Raw genomic sequence first — 15,183 nt, 5'->3', positions numbered from 1 at the left:
TCATTTTTTATAAGTTATTGCAAAATTAGGGTTTCTACCAAATTCACTCCTAAGACTATAAATCAATGGAATTCTTGGAATTTTTTCTAAGAAGTGAAATGTGGGATATATTGAATTACAATAAAAATTTCAAATTGATTGGATTTATTTTGTGTGATTCATTATAAAATTAGGGTTTTTGTGAACTTTTTCTCCCAAGTATACAAGTCAATGAAATTATTAGATTTTTTCAAAAAGTGAGATCTAGGCTTTAATAAGTTATAGTTCAAAGAGGTTTCTACCATGGAAGATGACAATCATTCCTTTGCTTGATTAGAATGCCCCACTACTAAAATAATTCCTCACATTTAGTTAATTAATTATAGTAGAAAAAACAAGTGGCTAGACCAATAGATTTCACAATTCCTGTTTAGGTGGATAGAGGTTGGATATCTTGAAGAAGGTGTCACATACACATCCATATGTAGATATTGTTCAATCAATCTCTTTATGAGAGACTTCCATGGATTCTATTATGAATCAATTTGAGGGACTACCTGATTGATGTTAAAAAAATAGATTGACTGGATTTATTTTGTGTAATTGTTACAAAGTTATTTAAAAGTAAATGTCATGTACTTAATTAAGTATCACATGAATATAGGAAATAAAATGTACTTAATTATCATGTCCTACCTAAGTAATAAAAATAAATTATCCATGTAAACTTGTATAATTAGGTGAAATCAAATGATTACACCAATATTAACCAAGTTCTATAATCATTAATATAATCTTATGTAGGTAGTTAAGTTGTCCTAAGTGGCATCCAAGGCATAAAAATGGTATATATATAGGAGGTATAAGTTAGTTTTATCATAATATGGAGTATTATGTTCTCACTAAAAGCTATTAGAGTTATCCCCCTCAAAGTGGACTCAAAGGTTTTGTGTTATGCTAAAATTCATCATTGTTAATCAGATTCAATAGGAAATCATGAATCCTATCTAATTAATGGATTTCATAACATCAATAAAAGCATGCAATCAAAACAATAAGGTTGTAGATAAATTCAATCAAAACTTCCTATTGCATAGACATAAGTCACTTCCATTGTTCTTCTGCTTCTCATGGTTTGATGGCTCTCAGTATTGCATTGCTAACCTACATAAGATTGAAACAAATATTCGAAGTTCATGATTGTTGAAAATAAGAAATGGATGCACAATTTATAGAACTTGGGAGGAGATTGATTAAGAGGTTGAACTGAAGTGAGCTAAAAAGTTGATTAATAGTTGAACTGAATTGATTGAGAGATAAACTCATTTGATTGATGAGGTGACTAAATAGATTGATTAGATGACTAGATAGATTGATTAGTTAACTGAGTTGACTGAGGAGTTAACTAATTTGATTGATCTATTAGAAAAAGTTGATTGTGAGTTGAAAAGGGTGATTGGGGAGTTAACTGAATTGATTAATTAGTTAGGATTTTAGCATGTGCTATAGGATTTTTTATTTGAAATTCAATTTTGATTTTCATTTGAGTTAAATTTAGATTTTTGAAATCATGAAATTGAAATGCATATTTATTGAAATTAGACGAAATTTGGGGGATTTTGAATTTGAAAGGATGAACTAGTTAAGAAAGAGTTAGTTAATTAAATAATTTAAAGAAAATATTTAATTATTAGAAATTGAATTTAATTAAATAATAAAGATTTCTTAATTAAAGGTGTTAATTAATTATAAGAGAGGTTAAATGATTAATTGATTAAGATAGAAATTGAATAATTAGTAATGATGACTTGATGATTAAATTAGTTTGGAAGAATTTAATTATCTTAATTAAATAGTTACAGATTTTTTTTTTGATAAGCCACAATCGAAGCGGTATTTTTTAGCTTTTCCCTGGAGCTAAGAATTAGTCGAGTAGACTTGAACCCAAGACCTCCCATGTAGGAGGCTTGCAGCTAACCACTACGTTGTGGGGTCATCCCCATATTAAATAATTAAATAATTATTTAACTAATAAAGATGAATAATTAGTGTGTTATCGATGAGACATTTTTAGGTGTCTACATTTGCCCCTCTTTAAGACAATTTTGGAACAACGTTGTTTCAAAGAAAACAAAAAAATCTCCTGCCCCAGTATGCCCTAGTGATAGCAAGGTGTAATTATTCCCCCTCAGAAATTTGGTTGAAAAATTATGGAATTGAGACCAAATTAACAATATCATGCTAGTTAAGGACGCGGAAGAGTCTATAAAGTTTTTTATCTAACATGTAATCTGGTCTTTGGTTGCCAGTCTCTCACTGGCTTTTTGTTGTTCTTTTCCTTAGTTGTTGTTTTCTCTGCTGGTCTTTTGCAGCTTTTCTTTCTATGTCCTGTTCTCTCTAGTTTCTTTTATGCTTATCTTCTCATTATGTAAGCAGTTTTTGAGTCCCTTAAAACCTAATTTTCCTTAATCAAAAATGATATCATGCTCATGAGTTATAGTTTCCAATTTCATGAATATTTGAGTCCATTTGACTAACCTACAAGTGCTTCAAAGTTCAAGGGGATCATGACCGTTGTGGAGGGAAAAACCCTAATTTTTGGCCTATAAATAGAAAAGTCAAGCCTCATTTTGTTCATTTGCTTTCTTTGAGTTTCTAGTATTTAGATCACTTTTTGAGCTTTCTACAAGTGATTTGAGCACGATGACATGTTTTAGGACACAACAACACTTGTCTGAGCGAGTATGATCATACTAGCATCCAACTTGCATAGGAGGCATGGTGAGTTTGTCTAAAATTTTCTTTGATTTTTGCCTATTTTCCAACTTTTTCAAAATTTGTCAGACCTCCAAATTTTAATCATTTTGCCATGCATATGTCGGTTTTTTCACATACATGCTAAATATTTTGCATTAGCCATTTACATGTCGCATAAGTTATATCTATGTTGCATAAGACTGAAATTTGTCGCATACGTCCATAGTGTGTCGCATGAGTATTAACTATTTCACATTCATTATTTCTCTGTCACGTTAGTTGTGTTTCACAAAAGACTTATCTTTTTCGCATTGGTCTTAATAGTGAAAATTGTAGTGTTTTGCTCCAATTTAACATGAAAATGAATCATTTTTATTAATGTTCTAATTTGTTTATCGTGTACGCCATGCTTGGTGTTCTTGAGACTTGGCAAAATAGGTCAAGCGGTCTCGCCTTACGGACACAGCTACTTCCTGAGGATATTGCCTTGATTCACCATTTGGGATTATACCATGTACTTCATCTCCCCGAGGTTACGATAAATAGGGGTCTTGTTACAGCTTTAGTCAAAAGATGGCCTTCTGAGACTTGTTCATTTTATTTGTCGATCGGCGAGGCTTATGTGACTCTTGAGGACGTATGGAGGATACTCCACATTCCTATCCATGGAGAGAGAGTCATATATGATCACTGGGTAGGGGTTGTTGCACTCTATGAGTTTTTTGAGTGTGACGAGCAAGATTTACATATGGACAGTGCTTATGAGATCAGATGGGATCGAGTTAGTGTAGATTATGATGATCTGACCATTGTACTATGCAGTATTATAGCAAGTCCTCTGGTTCCCAAAAGACGATGCCACATATTCTCGATAGGACGTTGACAAGTGAGTTTATGCATGGGGTCCCTATGTTTTGGCCATACTTTACTATCATATGCACTCAATTGTTTATTCTACATACAAATCTATTAGTTGCAGTGTCACGCTCCTCCAGGTTTGGGCTTGGGAGCATATTGCTATTTTTCAGCTAGTTGTTCATGTTCAGTTATAGGGCAAGGAGCCTTATGCTTACATATATAGGTGCAATCAGGCATAGGGGTATAGGTAATACCCTATATTGGCAGAATGTTATTAATATGATTCAACATTTCACATGGAAGCCTTACTTGGATTTCCTCAGTTGGGTTGATAATGCACAACACCTTCCATTTTGTAGGCAACAACAATATCTTATTAGCAAGACTGTTCACACACAACGGATCATTGATGTGAATTTTCTAGGCTGAGTTTTGAGGTAGTTTAGGGAGATACATGGTATTCCAAATGTTACAGCCTATTTTGCTCATATTGCTCAAGAGGTATCTAATTGGGGGGCATGTATAGAGCCTCATGTTGCCTTCACAGAGTTTGATTCCTTGAGACTAGTATAGTGGGGTTGGGGAGTAAGAGTTGTTGATCCTGGGACCACTCCTCAGTATGATGCATGGTGGGTGAGAAATTAAGCTATTCCTTTAACTGATCCTATAGTGTCCATTACATCATAGATGGGCAAACGACCTAAACGACAGAGGGGGAGGGATGGAGATGGAGGAGATAGTGGGCGCCTGTTGGACAATATATTGCCCCAGGTGAGGATACATAGGTTACAAGGGTACAAATTCTCATCTTATAAGATGCTCTAGCTAGGGAATGGCAGCATAGGAGAGATTACTGAGTCATATTTCGTCGTGAGCAGGAGGCGTGAATTGAAAAGCGAGATGGTCTGATAGCCGAACGTGATAGCTTCTAGGTGGCACGAGATTTAGCAATAGTCGAGTGAGATCTCTTTCGTACTGAGTGTGATGATGCTGTCTAATGAGCACAGTTAGCTCATGATGCATATGATCACTATATTGCTCTTGGTATCAGTACATCTTCACGTGATGATAGGCTCATTCATTTGGCACAAGAGGCTTTATATTAGCACCAACATTACGAGGCCAATGTTCTTGAGGGACAGTGTGTGTAGAGTTACAACTCTTACAAGTCTCAAAGGAGGTTTAGCAAATCGACGACTCGAGAGACAAGCAGTGGAGGTGTGATGGGACCACCTCGTCCACCACCGGGTCATCCTGGGGTAGGACAAAGTGGATAGGCGCCTGTACAAGGTCCTGATAGGGGGAGTGTCAGTTGACACACTTGTTAGTCATGTTATTTGAGCCTTCGGGCCTTTTATGATATTGTATTTTGACACATTATTATTTTTGAGATCTAAATGAGATATGTGTTGGATTGTTTGAACAAACCAAAATACTAAGAGGGGGATGAATTAGTATTCCCACCGATTCTAAAACTTTCACCAAAATTAAACCTTTTGCAAACATTTCAAACTCATTAATTAAGCATATCATACATGAAATAGCAAATACAAAATAAACATGAAACACAACCACAAAAGGAACACCAAAATTTATACGTGGAAAACCCAAATGGGAAAAACCACGGAGAGTGTTAACTCTTAAGAGAATATAACTAGTTATATGGTGTTTTGCAGAAGGGTGACTCACTGCCAGAATAAAAAAATGGGTCACTACCAAAATGCTCACTACAAAGTTACAAAGATGACATACTGTCAGAATGCTCACTACAATAGGTATAATTGAACTAAAAATGATTGCATCTCTAAATGCATGAGATCGGTTCCAAGTTAAGCTCAATTTACAATTCTCAAACTCTACAGTAGATCTAGTGGAATATTTCTATACAACTAACCTCTACAGCAGATCCGGTGAAGGATTACTATGACACTATTTGCACACTGATTATGTACCAACTACCTTTGTTGTCCACAACTCACAATTTACACTCTATCACTTGCTTTCTAATATCATCACAAATATATCGCCCTCGTATCATATACTTCTCTCTCTCTCTCTCTCTCTCTCTCTCTCTCTCTCTCTCTCTCTCTATGTATATATATATATATATATATATATATATATATATATATATCGATCGAAGGACACACATATTAGGATAATGTATCAGTCTAGCCCAACACACTATCCAATAAATCCTTGAATGATAATCATGATAACCAAGCCGGCCTCTGCAAGATTTCTACACGCTTCCTTTTTCCTAATTCATTTACCGATGCATATACCTTAATTATTAGAATGGGATGGGGTCATCCAGGTCCACTCCATTATCACAAAACTCCAAACTCCAAGAATACACATTCTACGTATACCATAGATACCGAACTACAAGACATGAAAAGATACATCTGCCACAACCAAAATAGCTTATATCAGAACACATAACTGATACCGAGACCAATGTAAGCACAACTCATAATTCTGGTTACAAGTATATTTCAAAAATTAATCCATCAGATCAACTACATCCTACTATAACACTTCCCATAGCAATACCAGAACGTGCATCACCTGCTCATATCAAAAATTTCTCATACCAATTGCATACAACATATGGACCAAACTGGATAATAAGTTTGACTTCAATATATTGCATATACCATCCAGACCAAACCAGATAACTTGTTTGAAATCAATGACAATAATATTCACACAAGTCTAACAATCTCCCCCTTTGTCATTGATGGCAAAACATATCAACAACATCTCTGCATATAACTCAACTCCCCCTAGCTCATACATCTCCTTAACTCCAAAATCCACAAAAATTTCTCCCCCTTTTGACATCAAGGACAAAGGATGCCTTTGATGAAAAACAAAATAAAGAAAGAGAAAAACAAAGTATATACAACCGCAAAATGTCAAAATTGGGTACCAAACTAAAAGAACCTTCAATTGTTCTTCTTCAAAAAGATAAGCTTGTATTTCTCCTTCAATTCTAGAAGAAGAACCTCCCAAGAATGTATGGCTAATTTGATGCTAACTGAAAGACTCCTGCACTCTATTAATAGAGCAACAGTATGGGAGAAATTGTCTAAAGCATATGGATTCTGCTCATACTCAACTTCATTGCCAAGCAATGTAGAGAAATGATCCAACTTTGCCTCAACAATCTCTTTTACTTTCCAAAACATATTTATGAAGTCTTATGTCTGTCTCTGCAAATATAAGAGAAACTTGAAGAGAGTTTATTTTTTTCCTCTGCTCACCATCCTTGTCATCCAAAAAATCAAAAGATTTGCCTAATGAACTCAATTCATCTTCAATGGTATCAATTTTGGCTTTGTGCTTCACTACAACTACTAGCTAAGAGATATAGTACATGTAACTCTGCTAGCACTGTGGATACAATCTCTCAATTCCTCAATGCATACCAATAGCCCTTTCTTCGCATCATCCTACCTCTAATAGATTTTGCACATCAATTTATTTTTCCTCAAAAAATCCAACCTCAATGAATTTCTTAGATAACTTCTCCTTAAGAATTTCACTCAGAGATTCCAGAAGCAAATTGTCGATATTTTCAATATTGATACTATTCTGGAGCAAGTGATTCATCAAAACATTTTCAATTCTATCTGACTCAACCAAGGTCAGTCATATCTTGTCGGTTTTCTTGATAACAATATTATAATGTGTATTGATTTTTGGATCTCAGTAAAGCTTCTTTGAAAGAAATTTCCACTACCGAATATAGATATGATAGTGGATTCTACCATTGGTCATGCTCTATTATTCTTTATAGATGGATTTTTGTGATACAACCAAGTCTTTATCAATCCTCAAGATTAATATGAAACATTCACAACAACTTGGGGTACATTTTATTGTCTTTTATGCCTTGTGGATTAAAGAATGCCAGTGCAACTTATCAACATGTTATGACTTATCTTTCATCATTACATGCATAAAATATTGGAGGATTATGTCAATGACATCTTAGCCAAAAATGTTTGGCACCAAGATCATAACAATATCCTTTGTCAAATCTTTGAACATATTTGTAAATATAACATGCTCTTGAATCTTTGAAAATGTGTTTTTAGTGTTGATAGTGGAAAACTATTAGGATTCATTATTTCTCATTGTGGCATAGAGGTGGATACAAAGAAAACAAATGTTATTTTCAACGTGCCACCTCCTAGAAATATCTCTCAACTCTGTTTCTTACAAGGAAAAGTTCAAGCTATTTATAGGTATGTTTCACAACTTGCAAATCGTACTCTTATTTTCACTCAATTTCTTAAAAAGGATAACACTTTTAAATGGAATGTGGATTGTCAAAAAGCCTTTGATGACTTGAAACTTTACCTAGCTAATCCTCCTATCTTACAAATTTCTATACCTAATCATCCTTTTATTCTCTACATTGTTGCTTCTTCCAATACTCTTGCAACTTTATTGGCATAAAATGATAATGATGGTAAAGAACATCTTGTATATTACATGTCGTACTTTACTTGATTATGAAATCTCATACACTACAATAGAAAAATAATTTCTTTCACTTATTTTTGCAACCTAGTAGTTAATAAATTATCTCCTCAACATTGAAACACATTTTATTATTAAAATTGATCTATTAAAGCATTTATTTTATAAAACTAATCTTTCAAAATGCTTAGAGAAATGGGTTATGTTGTTAACTGAATTTGACCTTAAGTTTGTTTCCCAAAAAGTGATTAAAGGTCAAGCTTTGACTGGCAATATTGTTGATTCTCCTTCGCCTTTTATGTATCCTAATCAAGATTAAATCTTGGTGAGCTTTTCCTTCCTTTGGATGTGGATAATACTACGAATTTGTTCTTTGATGGATTTATATGTCAAATTAGCTCCAGTTCTAGTGTGATATTAGTAAATCTTTCAAGAAAGTCGATTCCTCTGTCTTATCATCTTAACTTCTTATGCACCAATAACATTATTGAATATGAAATCCTTTATCCAAACTAAAAGTGAATTTATCCTTTAAAATTCAGCACTTGCATATCTTTGATGATTCATATTAAATCATAAGACAAGCTATGGGAACATTTCAAGCTAAACAAACCAAACTATCTCAATACCGTGACTTAAGTCTTATCATTGTTAAAGTAGTTTTCTTCTTACACCATACATCATATCCCATGGAAAGTGTTGCTTCTCTTATATCCCTCAAGGATCCTTCTATGGATTATAAATTCATTATTCATAATCTTATTTCCCTAGCTATTTCTGATAGTTCTAGTAAGACTACTTGTTGTAATAACTTGGATTTTGATGAATGGTACTCCCATATTATCCAGTATTTATGTGATGGTACTTTCCTTGATTCCATGAGTAATAATACTAGAATTTAAATTTGTAAACTTGTCACACGATATATCATTCTCTCTAATGTCCTTTATATGTGAGGCTATAATGTCCTTCTTTGATGTCTCAACAAATCAGAGATCCCTATTGCCCTTGAAGAAACACATTTAGGTGATTGTGGAGGGCATTTTGGTGGTAAATCTTTTGTCCAAAAGCTTCTTTTAATGGGATATTATTGGCAAACCATGGAAAAATATTCCTTTGCTTTTTGTCAAGAAGTGTTAGCAACATAATAATTTGATTCATGCTCCAACCCATGAACTTAGAGCCTAGGTTGTCCCTTGGCCTTTCTATTTCTAGGGTTTGGGTCTCATTGGCAATATTTCACCTTCTTCTTCTCAAGGACATACTTTTAGTGTCATAGCTATAGATTTTTTTACAAAATGGGTCCAAGCCATTCCTCTCTGATCTACAACTGCTAAAGTAATTTGTTTGTTCATCCTTGATAATATCATTTATCAATTTGGTATACCTTCCATGTTGGTTTTTAATAATGGTACTTCATTTAATAACAAATATGTGAAGGAATTTCTCAAAAAATACCACATCCAACATCAATTTTCTACTTTGTACTATCCTCAATCAAATGGTCAAGTTGAAGCTTCTAATAAGATAATTGAGAAAATCATCTGTAAAACTATTAATAAACATGGTAAGGATTAGCATGCCTAGTTATCCTATGATTTATGGGCTTATCAAACTAGTGTGTGCACCGCTACAGGCACTACTCCTTACAATCTTATTTACGGTGCTAATGCAATCATGCCTTTAGAGTTAGATATTCCTTCATTGTGAATTTCTCTCAAGGGTGTCCTTGATGACAATTCTCATATAGAACAACATATTCAACAACTTGAAGTGCTCAATGAACAATGTATAAATACTCTCAAACACATTTAAGCATATCAAAAGATAATGCAGGGAAGCTATAATGACAAGGTCAATCAATACTCTTTCTCAGTTGATGACTTGATGCTCTATGATAATCAGTGCAATGTAAATAATATACTAGGAAAAAAAGAAAAGTTCAAACCAAATTGGCTTGGACCATACATCGTCACTGAGGTTTATGGATCAGGTGTTTACAAGATAGTAGATGTGGAAGGTATGCCTCTTAAGGATCCCATTAATGCTATGCACCTCTGTAGATATTATGCTTAATTTTCTCCCTTCTTTCTTTCTTATTAAAGAGTATGCTATAATTTTCATCATTAAAGCATGTAATATTAGATAGTTTGAATGCCTTACTATTTAGTGTATATTGCTTGATTCTTGACAAATTAATTCCTAGTTTGTCTTGGATTTATTTTGTAATTTTTCATTCGTAGGAGATTACATTTCTTTATGTTAGCATATTGTTTAGTATTTTGTTTACCTGTGTTAGTTAGATCATGATGTGTTTAGTAAGAGAATATTTTTAGCTAGACCATATAGACATTTAGCTCAGCATCAGTATGCTACATCATCAATTGTCACATTTAGCTAAACATTTATTCAGTTATTTAATTAAATCACACATGTATCAATTTAATCATTATAGCATTAATTGAGACAATCTATATTGTTTGTTCAAATTAATCACACATGCATTGAATAAAGATATATGTGTACATCACCACATTTGTTACTCTTGATCAAAGCAATATAAAACATTGTTTTACATTAAGAGACGAATATGAGAAACATCAAATGTACATATATATAAATGGTCAATATATAAAAAATCACCACTACAAAAAAATTTGGTGTCCAATCATATACATCTCATTAGGGATGGTGGCCACTAGAGCCCTCAAGTCCTAGTCATGGTGGATGTATAGAGGATCGTTTATGAGACGTTGTGGATTGAGAGTGAGATCTCAAAGAACTCATATGCTCCATACCCTCAAGGAATCCTCTAAGTATTGATGCCTCTAATCTCACCTCTATAAGCTCTTGATGTAGCAACTTCTTCTGCTCCCTACAAATCTCCAACTCTACTCTTACGGAATTAAAGATATATGCATGCCTTCCTGCACTCTACTAAGACCCAAGAGTGATCTACGATGGTTGAGGGATGGGCATCACTATGACCATATCTCGGAGGAAGTGATCCAAAAAATCATACCATCCATATGTACCCATTGCAAGAAAGTAGAGAAATCAATATTAGTAATATCATCATGTCTATCAAAACCAAAGTATCTAACATAAACAAATATCATAAAAATATCACTTCTTCTTACATGGATCTCCCTCTTGCCACTTAGGATCAACTGTAGCAAGAGTCTAAGATACTATGGTATGCATCATACCTAGGGGAATGGCTTTTCTACTCTCCCCATGGTCACGTACACTAGTTACCTCAACATGGATGTTTGGTGATGATGATCTAAGTGCTCAAGAGTTACACCTTTGTAATGGAGTATCCTCCTCCATCTCCTCTACTCCCTTCCCTTTGTCCTTTGTATCTAGTGAATCAAGATCCAACATCTCAACATCCTCATGATCAAGAATATGCTCCTCTCCTTGATCCTACTTATCATCTCCATTAGGCTGTACATTAGGGTCATCCTCTCTCTTTGGATCTCCCTATTTGTCCTCATCCTCATACAATCCTCGGACCCATGACCTTGGGTCTCCCATAAGATGGCTCTTTGGAAAGATAGGAAGATTGGTAGTACAGTAGGACATCCCCGTACCTAGCCAAATTGTCGCATCACTCAATAATAGTAGAATGGTACAATGATGTAGCTGGATAGTGACCCTCCAATAAATACTCATTGCATCCTCCTCATTTGTCTCTCCTATCCCAATCAATCTAACATATGTATGTGTGGTCTCCAAATAATATCTATGGGCTATAAATGATCAACTACAACTCTCTAATATAGTAATCCCCTCTTTGTCAAGGTCTCCCATGAGGATATTCATGTGCTCATGACTCATTATTGTAGATATCCATAGTAAATCCCATGGGCCTGGTACATGTGATGTTCTCAAACATCAGGACCTAAAGGAGGGTACATGTCATTAAACTCCTTGTCTCATCATATATATGTCTACCCAAAACATAATAAAGATGTGCCACATGCTCTGTCCCCCAAAATGCATAGTCTTTCTCTCCTCTAAATCCTTCAAATAGTGTGAATGAGGCCTCCTACAAGGTGTGTGCCTCATAAATTTGATACAACGACAAGTGATATGGTAGTGATGAGTATCTTTCAAACTAAAGGAATGTCTCTAATAGTGTGTATCCATCACTATATGAGTATTTGACCCCTCATATCTATAGGTGCATGACATCTAATGTAGTACAACTAATCCTCCACTATAGTATCATGAGTATATTGCTCAATCAATCTCATAGTCTCACCTCATACATGGGAAGTCACAATATGTGATAGACATCCTCCAGAGTGATGGTCATCCCTCTTGTTGGAAGATGGAAAGTAGAGGTGTCCACGTCCCAATGCTCCATCAGTGCCATCAACATAGAATCATTCTACAAATTGGTAGGCATCAGTATAAGCAATATAATCCAACATCTTGGAGCAATCTCAAATGCTCTTGCATGATCCCTTGAGACTCTAAAGATATCTATAGATAGTGCCACCTATATGTTCTCGCATCATTATAAATGCTTGCAAATCATAACAAACAACAACTTCCATCAATATCTCTCACCATCATCCTCGTCATAACTCCCATGTACCTCATGGTGCCCATTTTGGGACCATGGCACCTATGTGGGACAATGGTGCCCACATGGGACCATGGCACTCATGTGGGACTGTGACACCCAAATGGGACCATGGTGCCTAGATGGGAACATAACGCCTAGATGGAACCATGGAACCTAGATGGCACCATGGTGCCCAATCTATGTGGACCCACATGATGGCCTAGGGTTATGTGCAGAAATCTCAAAACAAAATCATTTAAATCATAAATATGGCATAGTTTGATGTCTTACCTCATGTATTTGGAAATAGTCCTTGATTGACCACCTCAGGATCTCCATCCTCAAGGATAAATATGGGCGTCGACTTGGCATCTTGATCTTGGTAGACCCCTCTATAGTAAAGAAAATAGATGAAAAAGATAAATGAATAGCAGAGTTTACACCATAAGGTAAGTTTCCTAAAAAACCCTAATTTTACCATGTCCACTAATCCTTTCATATCTTGAGCTAGAATATTTTTATTTTTGTGCTATTTGTTGAGTTTGAATCATGCTTTAGTCCTCTATCTTTCCAAAATCGCATTGAGTCATTTTGAATTTGTTGTAAACCTCATTAAAAGAATTTTTCCTCACCTAACCTTCACATTTTAAAGTGGTAAACATGATACCCTATTTCTACCTCCTAATTAGCAAGTAGAAACAGGGGGCATATTAGCTAACCTTGAATTTCATTAATATTAGTAATCACTCTAGGTGATTTTGATATTGAATAACAAAGTGGTTTTGTAGAATGTGGTTCCTAACATTGTATTGCAGGTACTGTTATATAGGGGGCTTTGTTCGACACCTTTGGGAATATCCTTTTTCATGAATGTTTACTTTTATGTACTTTAGCTCGCATATGCACGTAGTTTCATATGACCACTAAAGTGGGGGCTAAATATAGTATCATAAATTGTACACCTTTAATTAGGGTGTCCAATTCCATGCTTTTCTAGCAATCACTTTAGTGTGTCTCATTTTATTATGCATTATAGGACCTTGATATGCATTTAATTAATAATTAATTCAACAATATGAGTCCTATATTAATTTAAATCTCATCACACTCTTATTTCGACCCTTGATTCAAGGTGTTCCCTTTATCTTTCATCATTTTAACCAATTATTAAGTTCTACCCTATTTCAAAAATTCAAAAATAAACAACACTTTTCCCACTTAAACATCACAATTCTTTGTGAAATCTACATTTTCAAGAATTAGATCCTATAATCTAATGGCCCTAAAAAATTTGGGCCTATTTTGTCAAGACAGATTTGGCCAAAGCACCACTATCCAATGCTTTTTGACTCAATTTTTGGGAGGTTATAGGGTTGGTCTTACCATTTTTGAAAAAATCTCGATGCGAAAAAATAACATTTCTAAGTTGGTCATTTGTAAAATTAAAGTTAGGATCTCATATATATGTGAGTTCCTTTCCTCATTTGTGATATCAATCTTGAGAACTCAAGCATCAATTGAAGGAGAAAGATTATGATATCCTAATAAAGTGAAGACTCAACTTATGTGAAGATTCAGATTAACAAATTCAAGATTTAATCAACAAGAATTAAGTATACATCAAATTCATTCATCATGATGGAAGCTATAGGAGATGTTGGAGGATGATAGGGAATCACCAATCAATGATTGTCTTGCACCTCTCCCTAAGAGGTTGGGTATAATTTCATGTTGTTTTCATATTTCCACCATTAAGCTTTAGATCTAAGATTTATCATTTCAAGTCATGTGATTCATGCATTCTTGATTTAGTTACAATTTACATTCAATCATATCATTTAAAGTTTTTCTCTAACACATTTGAGTAGGATCCTAGTTTACATTTATGCACTTTAGCTCATAGCAATCTTAGACACACTTAAGATTCAGGAGCACAGTGTCATTATTCCAATTTCAATATCGGCTATTTGTGGAGGTGGAAATCACCAAAATAGGGGGTTAACTAAGACAAACCCCTATATAGCCACCACCATACCCTCTTTCTACCTTGAGGTTTAGCTATAGGTTTCAAACTAAGATGAAAGTTTAGAAGACAATTAACCCACAAAGATAGATCATCACAAGGGCATTCTAGGCACTAGTGTCCTCCCATATAAACCTCAAATTAAGTAGTGTCTCAATTATGTCTCTGGATTCCAGATCCAGATTTCTGTGCAATAGGTCATCAAAAGACTAGGACGTAGGCGGACCTATCCAGTCAACTCCAAGTCAAGTTTCAGGCATAGGTGCAACTCATAATTCCTTCTTCATTTTTGTACATTTCCTGTAGGTAATGTTACTGTATCAAAGCATTTCAGTAGTCCAAACATTTAGTCCCACTTTTTTAGATCATAGTAATTTTGCATTCACAAATCAACTCAAATCAGTATCCAATAACAACAAAGGAATAGGATCACTAAGGTGTTGCTTGACTCTCATTGACAAGAATTTTTCAAGCAATTTTCCATTCTTTTGTG

The sequence above is a fragment of the Cryptomeria japonica genome, chromosome 11, assembly GCF_030272615.1.
Source record: "Cryptomeria japonica chromosome 11, Sugi_1.0, whole genome shotgun sequence".
Lineage (NCBI taxonomy): Eukaryota > Viridiplantae > Streptophyta > Pinopsida > Cupressales > Cupressaceae > Cryptomeria > Cryptomeria japonica.
The sequence above is the reverse complement of the archived record's forward strand: the minus strand, read 5'-3'. Positions refer to the sequence as shown.